We start from the raw sequence: 12,467 nt of genomic DNA on the forward strand, positions 1-12,467 counted from the left end.
GCCCTGCAGCTCCTAAGGCGCTAGAGGGAGGATTGTTGTGGTTGTTGCTGTTCTGAGTGTATAGTTTGGCCTCGGACAATGGCGAAGGACTTGACGTGGGTTTAGGGGCTGCGGCTGGCGAAAAATACCCCAAATTGCGGCCAGGGATTCCCCGTCGTCGCCTCCGGAGGCATTAAGAAGGTAAGAGGCTAAAGCTAAGTTAGAGATAAGACACGGTGTGTGTTTGTGTGTGTGTGTAAAAAAGACAGAGGGGGTTCCTCTCCCATCAGTCTCCCCGAGGGGTGCTGCTGTTCCCTTCCAGGCCCTCGATCCACCATCCACTTAAGCCAAACTGGTCCCAATCCTGAAACACCTTAATGCGCGTACGGCTGGGTGATAAAGCTGAACAATGGCATTTGCTCACAAGGGAACGTGTCACAAGGGTCGTGTGTACCCCCACCCCACCCCACCCCACGCTAAGTCTAATCGATTTCAGACCAGCTTCTCCAGGGCGCGATTGGTGGACGTGAGCGTGTTTTGTCTCATTCCCCTTCGCTGTTATGTCTGGATTCAGGCGCGGGGGCGCGCGCACGCTAGAGGAGAGGGGTCCTTGCTTGCCTCTCTCCTTCTCTCCTCCTCCCCCACCCCTCAATCCCCCGCATCTGGGCGTTAATTTGGGTGGGAAGAAAGCTAGAGACGTCATAAAACAAACAAACAAACAATCGCGCGCGCAGAATGATTCCATGCGCCCACCCCGAATATCCCTCCGCCCAGAGAATCTTGCGAGCGGGGGTAGTTGCCTCCAGGGTGCTGGGAACTGGAGCTTTGCTAGGGGCTGAACTACAGCTCCCAGTATCCTTTGGGTGAGGGAACTGTGCTTTTAAAGCTGCGGGGGTGTCTCCCGGGGTGTCAGCTCTCTGCTCCCTAAATGCGCGCTTGATGGGGAGCACCCTCCCTCTCCCTCCAGAAAGCGCACGGTGCGCCTTAGATCCAGGTCGACTTTGGTCAATGACAAAAGCTTCCGACGCCAAGCCCCTCTGACGGACTACACGCTTCCCCCTGCTCCTGGCTCTTTTATTTGTTATTCCCCAAAGCCCCCGCGAGCTTTCCTAGCTACTCCTGCCTGTCTTTGTCAATCCTTCAGGCGACAGCGGCAGGCGGGCCCGAGCCGGGTTGATTCCATGACATCACATGCAGCTCCACTCGATTCCCGAAGAAGCCTCCTCCCCTCCCCTCGCCCTCCTCCTCTTCCCACCCCAAACCCCACCTGCGATTCGCAGGGTGGCTGCGTAAAGACCCGCCCGTCCTCTTTTTCTCCCTCCCCTCCCCTCCTGCGTCTCTTTCACTCTTTCTCTGCCCTCTTTCCAACCCGGAAGCGCTCCGCTCTCGCTCTCTCTCGCACGGTGGTGAGGAAGAGGAGGAGGAGGAGGAGGAGGAGGGAGGAGGGAGGGAGGAGGAGCAGGGAGGTCAGAGAGATTTGGGCTGGGCGCTTGGAGGATGCGGATCACCCAGATCCCTCGATCTCGGCTTGGCAGCAGCTTCGGCGATGCGCGCGGCCCCGACGGCGGCACCGGCAAGAACCGCGGGTGGACTCGGCTGCTTTTCCTGAGCGCACCTCTCCAGCAGATCGAGAGAAGATAAATCGCTCTCGGCGCTTGTTCCCAGGTCAGTGCAAAAAAGAGAGAGCCATTCCCCCTCGGCTTCTCCTCTTTGCGCGGTCTCTGGTTTTCCACGTGGGTCAAGGCGGGGGACCCCGTCGAGAATCTCCTTTACAAGCCTGCACGGAACGGAACGCTCCGTAAATAGTGTTTCTCAGGATGCTCTTGGATGCAGTGGCGTAGTGTGGGTTGTCAGCACCCGGGGCAAGGCAAGTAATTTGTGCCCCCTAACCCGTGGATTTGTGCCCCCTAACCCGTGGATTTGCGCCCCCTTACCCTAACCCCCAGATGTTGCGCCCGGTGCGGCTGGCCCCCCCCTGCACCCCCCACGCTACGCCACTGCTTGGATGATATATTTCCACCCCTCCAACATCCTCTCTCTCCCCATCCCTCCTTCCCTCTTCGGTGACCTTGGAAGGGGACTTGGGAAGGTGGGTGAACCGGACTTTCCCCCTGTGAGATCAGATGACCTCTTGCAGGTTTCTCGACAGCCCTGACTCGGCTTGCGGCTAAGCCTCCGGACTGGGGTGGTGGAGCAGGGAGGGTGCTGGGAGAGCTAGTCCACGCAAAATATCTGAAATCGCCCCTGGTTCTAAGAGAGAGAGAATGCCAACGGGAGACGGGCCCGCGTTTCGTAGAAAGCCTGCGGAACGCTCAGGAACCCCACATTTCCTTGGGGGGGGGGGGTTGAAATGATGGCCGGCAGGTATCTGCAAAGGCAGGCGCGATAACTGGGATGCATAATCTTGCGTGACATCCATCGCGCAGCCCAAGGGGATAATTTCGTCCTTGGATCGAAATCAAATCAAATGGATGCCGGGGATTTCTTTTTATTTGATTATTTTTGAAAAAATAGTGCTTATTTAATTGATGCGAGAATGCTGCTACCCTCCCTTCGGCCTTAGGAAGCGGCGAGCAATTGAAAAACACCGATACATTCATTCAATCAAATAAGGATATACGCTTATTTAACGCCCATAATACCTTCTCTAGCCTATGTCTTCTCATTAGGCTTGGAACATCGAGATAAAGCATCGCCCTTCTAATCTATATGTATCCGTGAAGATACATATAGAGATTCCATAGAGATGCTTAAGAGATTCCATTGGAGTCTAAGCCTAGACCATCGGGGGAAATGCTCCCTGTCTCTTATCAATTTCACTTTCAAGGTCCGCCTTTGTCTGCCTCCATCTTTGCAGTCCCGCCAGTTACTTTCCATCTTTCTTTAATCCGCTGTAAAATCTGCAAGCCCCGTTGCTATCCCTTCCACAATTTATGCCTGCGGTGCCCTGCAAATAACGTCTGCGGGCTCGCTCCGATTCAGCTTCCTTCGCTTTGGTTATTCAATAATTTGGCATTGCTAGTCCTTCCTAAAACAATCAGGCAGGCACTCTCAGGATACTGAGCACACCTGCATGTATCAACAATTCCGACTGCACCTTCTTCCAGTAGTAAATATGCATTTGGGTTTTGTTTTTGTTTCTTTAATGGGATCGGAGAAATTAAGCTCTGCAACTGTATTAAAATGCTAGCTCGGGGATATAAATATGCGTAGGAATAGAAACATGGAAGCGCGCGAAGGGAACGGAATCCATCAAGAAATTACGCCGGAGATGGAAACTCTCAGTCCCAGCCGCTTTCAAAAGGCGCGTCCTCTTCTGCTTAAGTGCCGTGTGGATCCAGAAACAATCGCCCCTTGGCAGGCGCTGCCCGTATCAAAGGCACCCTTTTCTCCGGAGCCGTTTTAGCCTCTGGATTCTGTTGCACGAGGTATTAAAGGCAGTGTTGCGTTAAGAAAGGAGGGACGGAGCGAGGGACACGAAACCGAGCCACCTTGGGCGTAATGATAACCGCAATTCAATTCGTGGACCTGAAAGGGTAATCTGGAAAGGAGCCCTGAAATGTGTCAAGCCGGATTTACAGAGAGGAGTCTTGTCTGGATACGAAAAATCCGAGATGGGGCGGCGGGAGTGTGGGGCTCGCTGAATTTTTACGAAATTCATTTTGAACAGAGCTCGGATCGTTGGAGAATCTTTGTGTGTGTGTTTTGTTCCCTTCGCGAGAAAGGATAAACAAAGAAACCTGCATTTTGTTGGCGTAAAAAGGCGCGTGGTGGAAGACTTTTATCGTAAGCAAGCGGCAATCGTATTCCTGAGCATTCTCACACCCGCAATTGACAGATCGCTGTTTGAAAATGGGGTGGGTGGGTGGGAGAGAGAGAGAGAGAGAGAGAGTAGATGCCCGTGATGGCGAAATCTTTGCCGGTTCCTGCGTGCAACGCATTTGCTAAAGAGCTCCCTTTGCAAAGCGGTAGGTGTGCGCGTGCGAGACAGAACCGGAGTGGCCCTTTCTATATATATTGTTTCTAATTCGAATCCTTCTCGTTGGTTTCGCTGTGGAAATCCACGAGACTAATCTGGAACAAGGGTCTCGTGTTGCTGCAGTTCCTCCCCTTAACTCACAGGCTTCCTTAGATCTCTGTGTGAATGGAACAGTTTCTCCTAGCTCTGTCCTGTCCCCTCTCCTTTTTGAAACACCTAGCCTTTTTTATTTTTCTGCTAAGAAAGAAGTGACCCCCCCCACTTCGGCGCGTCCTTGACCGCGTCGCACGCGTGTTTGTTCAGCCGAGTACTCACGAGTCTCTTGACCCTCGCGGGTTTTCGGATTGACCCGGATCGTGAGTGATGCTGACTTCGAAGGAAGTCAATTTAAAAAAAATCAACGGAATTTCCTCCCACGCAAAAGGCAGAGCGGGGAGGGAGCCATAAGTATTCTGATACTTTCCTTGGAAGTAAGCTGATTTCAGCAACCGGCCTTCCAGGTAGGTGTGCTTATGATGCATTTGTGGACTTTTGCGGTCGCTAGATCGGAATTCACCGGCGCACGGCGACAGTTCCAGAGAAAGAGGAGACGGTTCCACGTAGCTGCAGAAGTTCCCCATCTCTGTAGCTTGTTCCCTGGGCATGGATCCGCTTTCCAGGCATCCAGATCACATATTTTTGCCTTTTCCCCCTCTTTTGGGGGGGGGGTGCCCAAAAGATACACAATGAGCTTCCATCTGGGCATTTGCTTCGCTTATGGGCGCGCGTCGATCTATATTGCTTTGGGGCAGAATCTGGCAGTTATGTCTTCCTGCGCAAACCCCACAGAAATGAAGGGGAACGATTTCCCGGAGGGTCGTGCGTTTCTTCGTTGTGTTGTGGGGGATGTAGAGGTTCATGCCAGCTGTGTGTGTGTGTGTGTGCGCGCGCGCGCGCGCGTCACAGAGATTTAAGCTCTCCAGGTTCTATGTAGTGCGAATTACTCTATGTTTCCAACTTAGCCGTTTTCGCTGGGTTATGTGTGGGTGTCTCCTTGCTATATTCGTCGATGTTGCTTGGATTCGAGTCCGTTTCTCCTCTGGGCAGCGAGAAGCGGCGCGTCTCCATCGCCCGCGCGCGTGTCACTTTCTCCGGGATTTCTCCAACACTTCCGTGACCCGGTGAGTGCGCGAAAGCACACCTTGCTTAGGCACGCACTTTCGAGAAAAAGATGCGTCTTTGACCCCGCGTGCTAAGCGTTCCGCCACACTTCACGACCCAGTTAAACAGGAGCGAGCGCTCAATGGAGCTTCTAGTTCAACCGCTGGAATATGTTATCCAACGGATTCTGGAGCAGCAGGGTTGGCTGACATTACCCTAGAGAGGCTGTGGATCCGGCGCACAGAGATTTCAATGCAAAGATGATTGTGGCCGCCAATCTACACCCCCCCCTCCTGGGTCACTGGGCCAATTTTTCGCTCTGGAAGGATAGCCAACACCGTGTGATTTTTCTTTCCTTTTCACGTCGACTTTCCAAAGCCGTTGATCCAAATAGCAATCCGAATGATCAGCTCCCTTTTGCTTCTAGAATTGATGGCGGTAGAAGTGAGCGGGTTCCCCCCCCCCAAAAAAAAATATTGGCTTCAGATGCCAGAAAAAAATGTGTGTGCGCGTGAATTTGTAGTGGGGCAATGCCGTGGCTGACTACGGCTGACTTCAAACAAGGGGGCTATTCCAGGACAGTGATCATGGCCGTACCCATCACGCCCCCCACCCCATGCAAGCGGGAAGGTATTTCCTTTGCTCCTCCTCTCATCGCTCTGTTCAGTTTTCTAAGGAAGCCCCCGAATGAAAAGATAGCGAGAGAGGGAGACCCAGAGGAAAGCAATAGGTCGGCAGTGACATTTCCAAACTGTACAGTGGACCATCATCCTATAGATGCGAAATTCCTTAAGGTTTTCAAGGAATCATTCTTTAAATTACAGGGCAATCCGCAATTCGGGATTAGTCGATAACAATCAAGTTCAGTACAAACTGGGCTGTTTGGTCAGCAAACAGCAAGTCTATGAAATCTTGTTTTGTTTTTAAGTGCTTTGTTAGTTGTAGGTATACTACTGACAAAGGTTTGTTCCCGGCTAATGAACCCAGCCAAGAGACTTTATTTAGAGTTTTAAATGGATGCCTGTGCAGACACCCACACCCCTCTGTGTGCATAGGTAGACACACCGAGATATTTCCAAATTACATTTAGCATGTATGTAGTGCTTTAGTATTCAAAGTGTTCATCTACATAAAAAATGAGCAACTTCTGGCCCTGCGGATGTTGTTGGAACGTTTCTAACCAGGCTCAGCTGGCATGGAGCAATGATCAGGGATGATGGTAGTTGTGGTCCAACAAACATCTGGAGGGCCAAAGGTTCTTCAACCCTGAGCTACATCCCCAGAGCAATCTGCAGAACAGTCCTCTAGGTGGGCTGGTGCTATCCTGTCCACACTGAGGATAAAAGTGATGACTGACTTGGTTTACAGGTTTGTTTATTACCTGGGAGATTTATAGCAGGAGCAATATTAGAATTTAGGATTTATTGGCTCAGTCTGTATCTTCTCTCTTTCTCATCTGCCGGTATCTATCTATCTATCTATCTGTCTATCTATCTGTCTGTCTGTCTGTCTGTCTCTATCTAAATAGCTTAAACAAGCACACTCACCAGATATTTAGAATAAATTTATTTCAGCTCAATAACATGGAGACCAGGTATATGACTAACTTCTCAAGAAGGCCTGGAGCTTCAGCTGAAACCAAGAACCTTGCATCTCATATTGGAGAGAGCTCAACCTTTCTTCCACATCCATTTCTAGAGAAGAGGCCGATTCAGAAATCAGGAATTCCTTCCTGTCTGTCATCTTTCTGCAGGCCTGGGAAGACCATGTGTCCACTCCACACATGGTTCATGGGTTCTTATTTACCCTGTACCACCTTCAACCCCCACCTCTCCTCTGTTTTTGTCAGGACAGGTCTGAACAGCAGAGAAACATCAACAAAAACCTTTGAGACCTTGGTCCTCCCCCTTCCCCCAAAAAAGCTCTTAGGCCTGGAAAGGTGCCTAAAAGATTAAGCCAAGATTAATTTCTTTGTTCAGTTACAGAAACTTCTTAGAAACCACAGGCCCTTCATGTACTATTCTAGAGGCCAGAGAATGACTAGGTGTGTGTGGGGGGGGATGGGGGAATTATTAAAAGGTATCATTTTGATTGACACCATGACACCATTATCTAAGAGCTGACGCATTCATAAACAAATCAACTTCAGGCTTGGGTTCCCAAGCAGGGTCAAAGGGCTGCTCTTAGAGGTACTCAAACCTTGCATTCAAGCAGCCACCGTGCATTTCCACCCCCCCCATGCATTCCTCTTGGCTCCTTTCAAGCTCATAACAAGAAATACAAGTGCTTCGGATTCACACGTGGCCGCGAGCCCGCGGACACGACTCCCCATCCCACACTCGCGCAGAGCAGGTCTGAAAGAAAGGCGTCAGAATAAAAAAAAAGAATTCGGGGGGTCTTGAGGAGAGTAAAGGTTGAGAGATCTATTGCCTTAAAATCAACGCGGAGAAAGACAGGATCTTTATCTTGCGCCGGTTATATTTCCCAGAACTGCACGTTTCTAAAGACATCTCCGGATTCTTAGACACGTCTACTCAGAAGCTTGAGCGAATGGGCCCAGGATTGTCGGTTTCAATAGAGAGAGCCTTTCTGACGAATTTCTGTTTAAACACCTACTGCTAAGAGAGGGGGAGCGCGCGCGAGAGGCCGGCAGAGAGAAGCACTTTGTGTCGGTGTGTGTGAGAGAGATTTCACCACCACCTCTCTACGCGCGGTTTGTTCAAGTGCGCGTGCACACCACCGTGTGGACACAAACAAGCAAGCAAGCAAGCGAGCGAGCAAGCAAGCAAGCAAACACGCACGGGTATTTGTTCTTTTGGGAGGGGGCTCTTGTGGAGGGAGGGCAACAAGGTGCCCAAAGTGTGTATCTGTTGACTTGCAAGCTGGTCTGCGTGTTTGCAGGGGGTGGGGAAGGGAAAGGAGCGAGTTGATGTGGTGATGGTTGTCGCTCGCTTAAACCCTCCACCCCCGACGCCGTGCACACTCCATTCACCAGGAAATCTTGTGGGATCTTCCTGGCTCCCAGCGGAGAAAGTGAAACTTAACTAGATCCAAAGCTGAAACTGACTGGATCCTAGGCAGCCTTGCCGTTTGCGAGGGGATGCGCGGGGGCGAAGGGAAATCCCCGCGCAGATTCTAGAAAATTAACCCCCCTTTTTTACCCCCCCCCTAAGCGTGGCTTGCGAGGAGGTTGTTTCTTACTTTTCGACCCCCTATTTCTGCACCGTCTTCTTTCCCTCTCTTGGGAATGTAGAAGGGGGAAGGGTCGCTTCCTGGACTGGTGGAGCCGGTTTGAGTGTCCCGTATCTCACTTTTGCTTGCTTACTTTTTAAACTGTCCTGAAGGCAGCGGATTTTTTAATTTCAGAAAAGGATTTTTTTAGGGGGGAATGGTGGTGAGGAAAGAAAAGAAAAGAAAAGAAAAGAAAAGAGAGAATGTAGATATTTTTCTTCAGGCCTCCTTCCTACTCACCAACCATCTGCCCCCTTTTCAAATGGGCCTCTCCCCAAATTTTATTCCAGGAGTCAGACTTCTAGAGGTCTGAAAGAGGGTCTCACCGGACCCCCCCCACGTCTCTCCTGATCTCTCGGGATCTTCAGAGGGAAGCTGGCCACCCCGTCGGTGGCGGTGGAGGAAGATCATCCGAATCGACAAGATCGGATGCTGAGGCGTTATTTCGCTTCCTCTTTTTCTCCCTGCGATACGCACGAATTTCCAGCATTTGACCCGTCAGGCTTGGTGCTTTCCAGGCTGAGAATGGAGAGAGAAGAAAGAAAGAAAGAAAGAAAGAAAGAAAGAAAGAAAGAAAGAAAGAAAGGGAGGGAGGGAGGGAGGGAGGGAGGGAGGGAGGGAGGGAGGGAGGGAGGGGGAAAATGTTATAGGCAAAAGCGCCAGAAAACCAATGCGAACGAAGGGCACGCCAAGTTGAAAGCGTTGAAGGGGTTATCCTCTCTCCGCGCTCAGACGGGCGGGGGGGGGGCAGCCTTGCATCCTGAATTAAGCATCTACAAAGTCCCGTTGAGTTCAATGGAAGCACCGGAGCACGTGCTCGAACCGCTCTCCTTTGCCATGCCTGAGATCCATGAGGCTGATGCTCTTTTGAAACTTTGAAAAGCTGCTATTTCCTTGATCGCCGGCACCACCGAGCAGGGCTGGTCTAGGGGTGTCAGCGCCTCCACAGGGCAGGCAGTCAGCAATCCCAGCCAAGCTTACCTGAGAATAGCCCCCCCTCCCCATTGAATTCAATAGGGACTTGCTTCTTTTGCGTTAGTCAGGCAGTGTCAGGCTCGCTTGGTGTGACTCCTGCGTAAGGATCGCGCGGCTGAGACGAAATCCTCGGTCCAGGCTTGCAGAGCTCACCAGGGTGCGCGGAAGGGCGACCCCCCCTTCCCCTTTCGGGTGTTTAGTTTTGTTCGACGTTTCGGGCGCTGAACAACTGCTCCCTTTTGTCCCCCCCCCCCCCCCCGCCCCGCGGACAGGGATTCAGGGCTCGCCTGTTTGGGTTGCTTTTGCAGAGATTGTTGTGTCTCACGTCTGTCTTCGCCAGGGCCAGGGAAGCGTGCGCCGTCCAGCTGCTTTTGGCAAGGAAGAAGCGACGCGCCCTTTTCTCCCGACCCCCACGCGCAACAAAAGTTGTCCCCGAATCCTCCCACTCCCGGGGAACCCGAGTTGCTTTGCGATGGGGTGGGGGGTGGGGGCTGGGAGAAGAGAAGCCTTCAGATCTCAGCCCTGGGCCGTGTCCCTTCCATAACCCTCCGATGCCTCGCTCGGGGCTGTTTACACAGCTTTACCTGCGCAGCGCTCCTTTCCCTGTCAAATCCCAGCCCAGTAAACGTAACATAATCCTATTCCAGTCAATTGTATGCGGGCTAAAAGCAGTTCGGCGACGGGATGAAGCGTGTGTGTGTGTGTTGCGTGTGTGTATGTGTGCTCTTCGAGCCCCCCTCCTTTCTCCCCCAGCAAGGAGACAGGGAAATTCAGACCAGGTGCCAATAATCTAGAAGGTCACAGAGGAACTCGGAGAGGCCAGGCGGTTTTGCTCTCTGTCAGCTAGTCCCGAGTTCTTTGGGACCCTTTTGCCTATACCTACCCATGCTTGAATGAAGGACACGTGCTAGGCATGCAGAAGGCCGCAGGTTCAACCCCCGCCCTCTCCACCTACAGGATCCCAAGGGCCGAGGAGGCGACTGGAATATAACACCCCACCTTCCTTTTGAAAGCTGCTGTCCGTCAGAATAGATGCCTTACTGGTCTACTACCTTGGCTCGTGATAAACAGAATCACATTCTTTTGTTAGCTACCTGATCACACTAGATCCGGCCCTTCTTCGGGGGGGGGGGGCATGTTTCTTCTTTAACATGCTCAGTGCTAGTTACAGGTCGGTAGCCGTGTTGGTCTGCCGTAGTCGAAACAAAACAAACAAACACACAAACAAACAAAATTCCTTCCAGTAGCACCTTAGAGACCAACTAAGTTAGTTATTGGTATGAGCTTTCGTGTGCATGCACACTTCTTCAGATACATGCTCAGTGCTACAGTCCTATACACACTTAACTCGGGAGCAAGTCCCATTGAGTCTGTTGGGACTTTACTTGCGAGGAGACGCGGATAGGATCGCAGTGCGCGCCGCTCGCCTTCTTGCTGAGCCATCTTCTTAGCTAATCAGAAGTCAAGCTCATTGAAATCAGTGGGGCTCGCCCTCCCTGGTTAAGTGGGGTAGGATTGCAGCGCTACTCACACTGGCTAGTATAAGCATAGATCACCCCCCCCCCATTTAATTCACGAATAAATCACACACACCCTTAGAGATTGCCCGAGGTCCTGGCACATTGTTTTATCCCGGATTAGTGAATAAGGAATAACTGTTGATGCATCACTAGTGAGCATGAAGACATTGGATCTGTGTATGAAAGGGAAGGGGCAGAAACTCCGACTTTCCTTAAATTCCGGTATTGCAGGGGGTTGGACTAGATGACCCTTGGGGTCCCAAATCTTGCGATCCTATGACTTTTGGCATGGTGGTGAAATGTAAAAGAGAGTTAAGGAAATGCCCCCGGCTAACTGACCTGCATTAAATTAGCCCCCCCTGCAGTGGTATTGATTCTGGATCAAGTAATTCGGAGTACACTCAGACTGGAATGTGTAAACCACCCCCTCCCTCAGACCTGGAATATCCTCCTTCCACTGAAGTCCGTGTACAACCTATTTATTTGAATGAATCAGCATCACACACCCGGCTCCTGCAGTTGCTGCCCCGAGATTCTTAAAAAATAAATTACTGCACATCTTTACCGAAGTTTTCGTGACAAAACTCCCATAAATTTTAATTATTGAAAACTGCAGAAACGTACTATGCAGAGCAAGACGGAAATAATTATATATATATATTTAAACTAACAAGCACGCAACTACCACCCACGCAGAACCAAGTAGGAGAAGGCCTTTTATGTTGCTAAACAGTATCTTTAAAATGCCCGGGTATAGTGAAATAAGGGTATTTTTTCCATTTTTTAAAAGAGGTCTTCGGTTATAGCAGGAATTGGTCGTTTTGCAATCTCAAAAAGTTGATGCAGCTGTTCAGCTAGAAATGTTCATCGATTTTGTTTGATTTTTGTGTGGGTTTTTTTAAATAAAGATTTTAGGGGAAAGATCTCAGGACTATCGAGCGAATCAAGTTCCCCTGCGTGTTTGTGTGTGTGTTGGTAGGTAGGGAACAGGGAGCAATATATCTGTGTCATGTTGTGGTCATCTGTGTAGTTATTGGCTGGGAAAACCGGGTCTCCTCATGGTCTCCAGTGCGGATCTTTTCGATTTGAAAGCTTTGGCGTGAGAGAACTTTAGGACCTGATCCGCGCAGGACGGAGCAGGAGAGTTCAGTGGAGGTCAGGTGTCTGGTAAACGAAAGATACTGTGGCTTGTGGACCTCGTTTTGGTGCAACGACCCGGATGGTTGCTTGTGTTTGAAATTAGAAGTAAACTGCATTGAAGTCAATGGGACTTTCTTCCAGAAACTGTTTTCTTCAGGATCAGACTATGCGCAAATAAACAGGCACTTCCGTTCGCCTGATTTTGTTCCACTAAAATTTGTTTGCAGTCTCCGAAGCAGATGTGCTTTCTGGGAAGTGAGTTTAATTTGGTTCAGGAGAAAGTTCTTAGGATTAGAGGTTTAGGGAGCGATCCTATGCATCTCTACTCAGAAGACAGTCCCATTGAGTTCAGTTAAGCTTGCTTCCAAGTACTGTAATAAGATCGCACCTCCAGAATTTCAGTTTTGATGAACCTACCTTGGCATTATCTGGTGGGTATCTACCTACTTGACACGGAATATTTCAAACCAAAACAAACTCTTCCCGCGGAATTAAGGGGGTGC

The 12,467-nt window shown here is 50.6% G+C and overlaps 1 protein-coding gene across 2 annotated transcripts in view; it reads left to right on the forward strand.

Moving 5' to 3' along the window:
* The first annotated feature begins 1,473 nt into the window (after positions 1 to 1,473).
* The window catches only part of GATA3 (GATA binding protein 3), a 76,127-nt gene continuing 65,133 nt past the window's right edge, over positions 1,474 to 12,467 (forward strand). Inside the window, exon 1 of one of the 2 annotated variants that reach the window (XM_083700716.1) lies at positions 1,474 to 1,644. The gene's annotated coding sequence lies outside the window, so the exon portion shown is untranslated. Of the gene's footprint in view, positions 1,645 to 4,533; positions 4,558 to 12,467 lie in introns of those variants that run through there. The other variant, XM_083700717.1, reaches the window with a different exon arrangement.

This window comes from Podarcis gaigeae (genome assembly GCF_964106915.1).
Source record: "Podarcis gaigeae genome assembly, chromosome: 10".
NCBI classification, from domain to species: Eukaryota; Metazoa; Chordata; class Lepidosauria; order Squamata; family Lacertidae; genus Podarcis; species Podarcis gaigeae.